Source organism: Aegilops tauschii, chromosome 3 (genome assembly GCF_002575655.3).
Source record: "Aegilops tauschii subsp. strangulata cultivar AL8/78 chromosome 3, Aet v6.0, whole genome shotgun sequence".
Lineage (NCBI taxonomy): Eukaryota > Viridiplantae > Streptophyta > Magnoliopsida > Poales > Poaceae > Aegilops > Aegilops tauschii.
In genome coordinates, this window is record NC_053037.3 from 497,659,050 (window position 1) to 497,666,763 (window position 7,714).

A 7,714-nucleotide genomic window follows, 5' to 3' on the forward strand; every position below is an offset into this window, starting at 1 on the left:
TGGGGGGGGGGACGTGGGATTAACTGCGCCCACTCCCCCACGTCCCGTGATTATTGCGCCCTAACAACATGCAGAAACTGCCGCCGGAAGGCGTGCGGCCTGCTTTGGGCCGCAGAGAATCCGCGCCTGGGCCTAGGCGTAGGAGTGATAGGCCCCCGGCCTGCGGCGACGTCCTGTCGCGCGCGTGGGTTGGCAGGCTTTTTTCAGCCGGAGGGTGCCACGTGGTACGCGGGCGGCGAGCGGCCGACCCGCAACCCGGCGTGCGCACCAACCGACTCCCGTCTTCAGACTTCAGAAGTTTCACCAAGACGGCGCACCCAACCGAAGCCGGCTCCCAGCTGCTGGCTCATCAAGATAAGAAGCTAACCGAGCTTCTTGACCTCCTCTCAGCCTCGAAGCCCAACCAGCTTCGGGGACTACTGTCGGAGTAAACGACCACGTGTAGCCTAACCGACTCCCCCTGGCTCTTCGAAAAATTATTAGGCCAATCGAGCCTTCAAGCATCCAGAGCATGGGGCCGCCTTCCTCTGGCCGGCTATCCCCAAGGCCGACTACCAGAAGGCGACCCGGCCTCAAAAACCTTCCCGAAGAAAGCTACGAGATGGCCGACTCCAGGAAGCCGACCCTGAGAGGACCGACTCCCAGAAGCCGGCCATGAAGAAGGCCGACTCCCAGAAGCCGGCCAAGACTGCACCCAAATAACGGTGATAAGACGGGGCGTGGCCGCAGTACAGCCTACCACCCCCTAATCCCGGAACATGCATGGCTATAGGGTGCCGTACGGGTCAGCCATCCCCCATCCGGCGCGGCACTGTAGCCATGTTGACCTCGACGTCACCCACGACAGGTGCCAGTACGGCCCGCTGGCGGCGTGCCCCTTTAGCCAGAGAGACGCTCGAAGGCGGCCCGGCCTCCCCTAGTCGGCCTGGGGCGTAGCCGGCTCCCAATAGCCGGCTACCTCCCTCCCTCGAAACATGTGCATCATTAAGGAGACAAGACGAGGTGAAGCTACAGTGAGAGCCCGCAAGGCGGCGGCACTGTAGCCACGCTTACCTCGACAAAGCCCTCGTCATCAGGGGCGAGGCAACAGTAACCAGCCGCCGACAAGGCCCCCAGGCGGTGGGGCCGGCCTGTCGGCCAAGAGGCCGGCAGCCGGCGGGACCCACTAGTCGGCGGGCCCCAACGGCCGGCGGAGAAGCCGGCGAGCACAGACACTGACGGCTGGGACCCGCACCCAGCCGGATTACCATTGTACCCCTGGGGGGTAGGCCTATATAAATCCCTCGGGACACCCATGCAAAGGGTTGATCTGATAGAGTTTTATACACCACATAGACAGAAAAGGAGAGCTAGCCTTGCCCTTCTTCTTCCCCTAGCCAAACAGCTCAAGGAGCACTTGTAGCTACTTGCGTTGATCTAGTGATCATGCGGAGACCCCGCAGAGCAGGACTAGGGGTGTTATCTCCACGGAGAGCCGTGAACCTGGGTAAGATTCGCCGGCGTGCATGTCTTCGCCTTATCCCGTTTCCAGGCACCGGCGATGTCTTACTTGCTCCCACAATGATAAGCCACCCATTGGCATATGTCGCACCTACCACCCGACAGGGTTCCTGAGACCTGATTGTCTTCGGGAGTTTCTGCGACGTTGTCCTGCCGAGCTTGGTCTTCTGCCGCTGAGGCCTTTGCTGTGCCTTCCTAACCCTGCACCACTTTAGCTCCGGCTTGGCGCAGCGCGCCCTTGTCTTAGCGCTCCTCCCGAACCGCCACCAGCGCCGCGCTGGCGGAGTACGGGGTGGCGGCAAGGTAGAGTACTAGGGGCTCGAGAGGCCGAGGTGCCACCATCATCGGAGGGCTGGTAAGGTATTTCTTGAGGTCTTGGAAGGCTTGGTCGGCCTTCGGGGTCCACTCGAACGGGCCCTTCTTCTTCATGAGCTTGAAGAAGAGTAAGGCGCTCTCTCCTAGCTTGGAGATGACACGCCCCAATGCGGGCACCCGCCCCGCTAGCTTCTGCATCTCTTTGAGGGTCTATGGTGGGCTGATGTCCTCGATGGCCTTGATCTTCTCCGGGTTCACCTCGATCCCTCTGTGGGATACGAGGAATCCCAGCAGCTTGCCGGAGGGGACGCCGAACACGCACTTCTCCGGGTTAAGCCTCAAGTTCACTTGGCACAGGCTCTCGAAGGTCTCCTCCAAGTCTTGAATCAATGTCCTCGCCACGCGAGACTTTACCACTATGTCGTCGACGTAGGCCTCTGTGTTTCTCCCGAGCTGCCGCCCTAGGGCGATGTGCATCAGCCGCTGAAAAGTCGCGCCCGCGTTACGCAGCCCGAAGGGCATGCAGGTGTAGCAGTACACCCCACATGGTGTCAGGAAGGCTGTTTTCTCCACATCTTCCACCGCCATCTTGATCTGATGATACCCTGAGAACGCATCCAGGAAGCACAGCAGGTCGCACTGGGTGGTGGAGTCGACGATCTTCCCGATGCGCGGGAGCGGGAACGGATCTTGGGGGCAGGATTTATTAAGGTTGGTGAAGTCGACGCACATCTGTTCCTTCCCGCCTTTATTTGGCACTACGACGGGGTTCGCCAGCCACTCGGGATATCGAACTTCGCGGATGGCACCTGCCGCCTCCAGCTTGCGGGTCTCCTGGACGATGAAGGCCTGCTTCTCAGTGGACTGCAATCTCGCTTGCTGCTTCACGGGGCGTATGTTGGGGCATACCCTTAGATGATGCTGAATCACCTCCCTCGGGACCCCTACTAGCTGATTGGGCTCCCACATGAATATCTCCTTGTTCGCGCGCAAGAACCTCACCAAGGCCTCCTCTTGACCCGGGTCAAGGCCGGCGCCTATGGTAAAGGTGGCTCCCAAAGATCCGTCCTCATTGACCGGCACCTGCTTGGTTTCCGCCTTGTCTTGGGTGAACAACTGCTTCTTCTTGGTAGGCGCGGCCTCCTTGGCCTCGGGGGTACCGGCGCCGGGGGGCTGTGCTGCCGCCGCGGTCTTGAAGGCAAGCCTGAGTGCCGTCACGACCTCCTTAGTGTCCCCCTTGATGGTGAGGACGCATTTGCTCCCAGGCATCTTCATGAGGTTGTAGGCCGGGTGAGTCGCCGCCATGAACTGAGCGAGGGCCGGGTACCCGAGGATGGCGTTGTACGGGAGACCGATGCGGGCGATGTCGAAGTCTACCAGCTCGGTGCGGTAGTTGTCGCGTGTGCCGAAGGTGACGGGGAGATGGATCTGCCCCAGAGAGTGGGCAGCTCCACCACCAACTCCTGAGAAGGGCTTGCTGTAGGATCGAATGTATGTCTAGAGGGGGGTGATTAGACTACTTAACCAAATAAAAATCTAGGAGACACCACTCTCCAAGAAGTAACAAATGGTGTGTTGATGATGAACTCCTTGCTCTTGTGCTTCAAATGATAGTCTCCCCAACACTCAACTCTCTCTCATAGGATTGGATTTGGTGGAAAGAAGATTTGAGTGGAAAGCAACTTGGGGAAGGCTAGAGATCAAGATTTATGTGGTTGGAATGGAATATCTTGACCTCAACACAAGTGTAGGTGGTTCTCTTTCAGAAAATAGGTATTGGAAGTGTAGGCATGTTCTGATGGCTCTCTCCACGAATGAAGAGTGGGTGGAGGGGTATATATAGCCTCCACACAAAATCTAACCGTTACACACAAATCACCAAACTCGGTGGGACCGAATCAGAGAACTCGGTCAGACCGAATTGGTTCATAATGTGACGTTCGGTGTTTCGGTGGGACCGACATGTCAACTCGGTGGGACCGCTATCATTAGGGTTAGGGCATAACGTAATCTCTGTGTCGCCGATTACACAAACTCGGTGGGACCGATTTTGGTAATAGTCAAACAGAGAGTTGGTCAGGCAAACTCGGTGGGACCGATTCGCTCATCTCGGTGGGACCGAAAAATGTTACGAAAAGGAAACAGAGAGTTTGCATTGCAATCTCGGTGGGACCGATCGCTCATCTCGGTTGGACCGAAACGTTATGAAGGGAAACAGAGAGATTACAATCCCATCTCGGTGAGACTGAGATCCCTATCAGTGAGACCGAAAAGACTAGGGTTTCTGGCAGTGGCTATGTCAATTGAACTCGGTGGGGCCGAGTTGGACTTGTGGTTTGGGACATATGTGGATATGAGAAAGTAGTGGAGGGTTTTGGAGCATATCACTAAGCATTTTGAGCAAGCACCTCATTAAGCAACACCTCATCCCTTCTTAATAGTATTGGCTTTTCCTATAGACTCAATGTGATCTTGGATCACTAAAATAGAAAATGTAGAGTCTTGTGCTTTGAGCTTGAGCCAATCTTTTGTCCTTAGCATTTTGAAGGGTCCACTTTCTAATCCATGCCATGCCAATCATTGAGCTTTCCTGAAATATCTATCTTGAAATAGCATTAGCTCAATGAGCTATATGTTGTTAGGAATTACCAAAACCACCCAGGGATAGTTGCACTTTCACTTGCTGAGGCTGAGCCGCTCGAGCGACACGTGAAGAAGGCTGAAGGCTTCTACGGAGAGCAAGTTGAGGCCGGCACCACCGTCGATGAGGGTCTTGGTAACAACCATGTTGCAGATGGTGGGCGTGCAGAGCATTGGAGTCGGGATGGTCTTCTAAGCTGAAAGTCAGGTCGGCCTCTGGCGCAGCCCAATCCGGCGGAGCCCCCAGGCGCTTGGAGGTGGCCCCAATCTGACGGAGGAACGATTTGATGTGGCGATCCGAAGGCGGTGCTTGAGAGCCGCCCAGCAGGGCCGCGACTGCGTGGTGTGTCGGCATCACGTAGCGGGCAGCGAAGAGGTCGTGGAGCTCCCCCCAGGACGCCACTGTGGACCCAGGGAGGTTGAGCAGCCAGGCGCGTGGCTCTCCGACAAGGGCCATGGGGAACCAGTTGGCCATGATCTTGTCGTCGCCTCCGGCCTCGAGGACAGCCTCCTCGTACGCCAGCAGGAACGGCGATGGGTCTGCCGCGCCGTCGTAACACGGCGGCATCTCTAGCTTGAACTTGGTCGGCCACCGCACCCGCCGCAGGTCGGGGGCCAGGGCCCGGTACCCAGATGCCCTGCTGTCGATGCTGGCCGCGGAGGTGGATGGCGGGGCACCTGCCATGGGGGCGAAGTGCGGCGGCGCGGGGCGCAGGCTGGTGAAGAGGAGCTACGGCGCACCCCTACCTGGCGCGCCAAATGTCGGATGTGGGGTTCTGGCAAAACCCTTAAGGTTCGAACTCTGGGGTGCGCGCGAAGTCTTTCCCTCCTACCGATCCACGCCCTAGCTCACTAAGATCTCGCGGACGAACTCAACGAACTCGCAACACAGAAAGACATGAGATTTATACTAGTTCGGGCCACCGTTGTGGTGTAATACCCTACTCCAGTGTGGTGGTGGTGGATTGCCTCTTGGACTGATGATGAACAGTACAAAGGGAAGAACAGCCTCCTGAGGTTGAGGTGTTCTTGTGCGCGGCGAACTGGCGGATGAGAACTCTGTCCTCCACTGTGGTGGCTAGCTCTACTTATATAGGCCCTGGTCCTCTCCCAAAATATTGAGTGGGAAGGGAGCCAACAATGGCGGGCAAATTTGAAGGGGGACAGCTAGTACAAACTATCCTGACAAAAGTGGTCTTCGCCTGCGAAAGGCTCTGGTGGTGACGCCGTCTTGGGCTCCACGATGACCTCCGTCCTGCCGTCCTTCTGGTCTTGGTCTCGTTGCACCGATATGGCAACCTTTGCCTGATGCCTCGGTACTCCTCGCCCGCGCTTGCCTCCTTAGCACCAAAGAGGAAACAAGGACGCTGCGCGCGCTGGCGCCCGCCTAGTGTCGATCGTCATGGCTCACATCACGAGAGCCTCGTGAGGTTTGCCCCGCCTTGATATCTCCGCTCCTCGTGAGCCTGCCTGGATAGGCCACTCCTGAGGAGGTCTTGCGTCGTCCGCCTCGCAAGGCTTGGCCCCTCGCGAGGGTCTTGGGTGCCTTGTTGATGAAGATGGGCCGTACGGCCCGCTGACTTAGCCACACCGTGGGCCACAGGCAGGCAAGTTTGGGGACCCCCGTTCCCAGAATGCCGACAATAGTCAGCTAGCAAAGCTGCAAACGCAGGGATTTCTTCCTCCCGCGGATCTGGTCCCTGTCCGAGCAGGGTTGGTCTCCTTCAATGATGTGACTCAGGCGGAGGACTCCCCCAATCCGTCCGGGGGGGGAGCGAGTGTGCCTGGTCCCCTATCTGATAAGAGGCATCGGATTTCCAGTTCACCCGTTCCTTCGAGGGCTTCTGGAGTATTATGGCCTTCAGCTGCATAACTTCACTCCCGCCTCTATCCTACACATCGCAGGTTATGTTGCTTTATACGAGCTATTTCTGGGTGTTGAAGCCCATTTCAAACTTTGGAGAAAATTGTTCTGTCTTGTCCCTCGCAACCATGAGGGGTCAATATTTGAAGTGGGCGGAGCCGAAGTGTGGCGCATCGCCGATACCAGATACCCGTCTGGCACACCAAGGAAGGCATCTAAAGAATGGCTTTCCGAGTGGTTCTACATCGAGGACATTGCGCTTCCCGATCCAGTTCGAAAGGGTCTCCCTGAATTTGCAAGCGTTCTGCTAAAGAAACGCCACAGTTGGCGCCCCCGGAGCCTTGAGGAGGATGACAGTGCGGAGGTTCGTCAACTCTTGGGCGAGATAAAGACGCTCGCCCAGTCCAGATTAACAATGGTTGACGTAATGGCGACCTCCATAACGTGAGGGGTTCAACCACTTCAATACAGAGGGCTCCCAATGTGGCACTACAATGGGGAGGACGATGCCTCCTGCTGCGGTCGAAAAGGTCCGGGCACCCCCGCCGCTCTGGCCAAAATACTAGCCGAGCTGTTCAAAGGGGAGGAAGAGTAATTTCTTCGGATCAATCACAGAGATGGATATTCTATGTATAATCCTCCCAGTTGGGTAAGCCCCAATCCTTCTGCTTTACTCATTCCGCTTCCCGGATTACCTTTGACAAATTTCTAATCCGCTTATAACAGCATTGGCGAAGAATCACCGAGGGGTTTTACAGCCCCGCCCCACAGCCTGAGGACCACAACTGGGAGCTGGATCCCGGGTTCGAAGAAGATCCGAATATATTCGTGGTACTCGCGGAAGATGTTAGGTGGGACGGGGTCGCGCTTAGCGCCGATACGAGCAAGGACGTCCGCCGCCTGGTTACTTTCGCGGGCGATGTGATGAAATTCGAGTCCCTCGAACCGAGCCGACATCTTCAAAACGACATTGCGATAAGCTGCCATCTTTGGATCTTTGGCATCAAAGTCTCCATTGATTTGGGATATTGCGAGGTTTGAGTCCCCGCGCACCTCCAGGCGTTGTATGCCCATTGATACGGCCATCCGGAGGCCATGTAGCAAGGCCTCGTATTCGCTGCGTTGTTGGAGTATGTGTATAATATTTGGAGTACGTACTGGGCGATGTCTCCTGTGGGGGACGTTAATATGACGGCCGCCCCTAGCCCTGCCAGCATCTTGGAGCCGTCAAAATGCATCACCCAGTTGGAATACACGCCGTACTCTTTAGGGAGTTCGGCTTCTGTCCATTCAGCGACGAAGTTGGCCAGTACCTGGGATTTGATGCCTCTGCGTGGTTTGTACGTGATGTCGAATGGCAGGAGCTCAATGGCCCATTTGGCAATCCGGCCTGTT